The sequence below is a fragment of the Herpailurus yagouaroundi genome, unplaced genomic scaffold (genome assembly GCF_014898765.1).
Source record: "Herpailurus yagouaroundi ecotype Mexico unplaced genomic scaffold, PumYag 187, whole genome shotgun sequence".
Classification (NCBI taxonomy): Eukaryota; Metazoa; Chordata; class Mammalia; order Carnivora; family Felidae; genus Herpailurus; species Herpailurus yagouaroundi.
Genome location: NW_024412418.1, coordinates 19642672 through 19645435, shown reverse-complemented (window position 1 = coordinate 19645435; position 2764 = coordinate 19642672).

Genomic DNA, 2764 nt, shown 5'->3' with positions numbered 1-2764 from the left:
GCTTCCATTCCCAAACCAACGCTCCAGCCCGCGGGCATTCGTGGCTTTCTTGTGCCCTCTAGTGGACAATGGTGGTCACTTTTTTTTTTTTTTTTTTCCTTGAGTGACAGCCAGAGTCTCTTATGCACTTGTCGGCCTTCTTATTACATCATGAATTTTGATAAGCCCATTAGCCAGCCAGGCAGCCAGGAGGAGGATGTCTTTCTCACTTGATGACTACACAATGAGGAGTAATATATTTTAATTTAAACACCATAAACCTATTGAGTGCTTAATTAACTTTAACCGTCTTTAGGGGAATGAAGCCAATTTGAGGGGGTCAAAAGGAGTTGTTTCAATATCAAACAGTTTTACATAGTCAATCCATTCATTCGGCCTACAGCTACTGATTAACACACAAAATTAACATGTTAGTAAAAATTCATATTCAGGCCTCTAGGGAAATTAAGATGCGCATGCACAGGGCATGATTAGCACAGCTATTGTTTTCTCCCAACAATATAATTTAATGGGTTTTTAGAATTACAGAAAGAGAGACTTGGTGCTGGTTTGAATTGATTATTTACCACAATGCTTTGAAATATAGAAAGGATAGAAAACATCTCAAGCCAAAAGGGCCAGCGAACAGAAGCGGAGGGGCTCAGAGTGAGTGTATCTTACTAAGGAGCTTGGCCAGGATGAACTGATGGAGAGGCAGGCTGGGCACCACAACCAGACACGAGCCCAGGGCCAACAAGAGGAGTGGAGAGAGGCTTTCTGGATGCATGAAAAAGCACAGTAAGAGCTGTCTTCCCAGGGAGGAGGAAATCATTTCATTTAAGATTTAATCACACTACACACCCAGCCTATCTCCCAGAGGTATCTGAGGTATGTACATTACTCAAACACACATGAAAAGAATAAATAAAAAAGAATGTAATTTTGTATTTTTTAAAAAATAAGGAGTCAATGGGGGTACCTGGGTGGCTCAGTTGGTGAAGCCTCCGACTTTGGCTCAGGTCATGATCTCACAGCTCCTCAGTTCGAGCCCCGCACTGGACTCTGTGCTGACAGCTCAGAGCCTGGAGCATGCTTTGGATTCTGTCTCCCTCTCTATGCCCCACCCCCGCTCACACACTCTCTCTCTCTCAAAGATAAATAAACATTTTTTAAAAATTAAAAAAAAAATAAGGAGCCAATGAGAAAGAGAACAGAGAGCAACCGAGTAAGATCGTTACCACATTCACAAAGCAGATTTAGTTCTGAGCTTCCTGGCAGCCAAGGAAAAAGTGCTAAGCGCACTGGGATATCTAATTCTCATTATCTGATGTCCTGAAGACAACATACAAGTTTGTCTGGATCGACATATTTCCTTCCTCACCCTGAATTTGAGAGATTGATTTTGTAATTGCTTGCAGACAGGTCATCACATACGAGGGTTGTCAGTGTGTTTAGCAAAAGATACAAAAGTGTTCTTCACAAAGTACTTCTTATGTTAATGCTCCATAATATGTAAGGACAAAATCTGAGATTGAAACTGGCAAAACCTTTTCTTTAGTACTTAAATAATACAGTGTAGGTATATGCTTTCTGGTGATCTTTCTAGAATCTCTGTTGTAACAATAGTAGCTTTAGGACCCAGACAAGCAGGAAACAAAAAAGGACTTTTTCTTCCCACACAACTTACAGGATCTCTACAAGAACCTTGATCGCCTTCAGTCTCTCCCCGTCTAAACCATCTCTACATGGCCAAGAAACAAATCCTTCTAAAACCTTTACCTTAGGGGCGCCTGGGTAGCTCAGTCGGTTGAGGGTCTGACTTTGGCTCAGGTCCTGATCTCGCAGTTTGTGGGTTCGAGCCCCGCATCAGGCTCTGTGCTGACAGCTCTGGAGCACTACCTCACACAAATCCTCCAGCCAAGCAGGCTGGTCTTTCACCAAACCCTCACCATGCCTCCAAGCCCCTATTCACGCCAGTCTCCCATCCCACGCTGGATTGCCTTTACTCATCTTCAGATCCTTCTTCCTCCACCAAACCGTTCTCCACTCTCCTCAAAGACTAATTTTCTGCACAATAAATAGTCAAGGCCCTTACTCTCTCACCCCAAATCCCGCTCCTGCCATTACCTTCTATGTATCCCAAGCTTCAGGCTATGAACGCCTGCTTCTCCCCAAACTCACTACCGACGTCTTTGCCCACATCATCCTCCTGCCTTGCTGTCCATCCCTGCTTTCAAGCTGGCACACCCTCCTTCGAGACACAGCTCACCTGAAACCTCTTCTGTGAGGTTCCCACCCGCCGGGCAGGTCGCCTTCTTCTGCCCTAGGTTCCCGAAGTGCACCACCCACACCTCTTTCACCCCCGGCACAGTTTACTGCAAATATTTAGGTCGGCTTCCATCTCCCCTGCCACACTGGGAGCTCCTCGATGACAGGTTGAGTGTTTTAATGGCTTTTTCTTTCTTCTTTTTTTCACCTCCTGTGGTAAACGGTGCCTGGCACTTATTAGGGTTAGTTGAATTAAATCACTAGGTAATCCTCAACCACGTGCACACCCCACTAGACTCAAAAGCTCCTGTATGACAGGGTTGCAGGGTTCTGCTTCTCTGGTCTCTCGGGCTGTTCCTCATGTCGTGGGAGAGCAGTCCTTCTCTCTGCTTGCTGTTGTAGAAAGACCTTCCGCTGTCTGTCTGACTGTGTATCTGTCTGCCTTCTTCTCTCCCTTATCTCTTTCTTCGCTCAGTAGCTTTTATTCACCAAAGAAGTCTGGCAAAGGGGACAGATA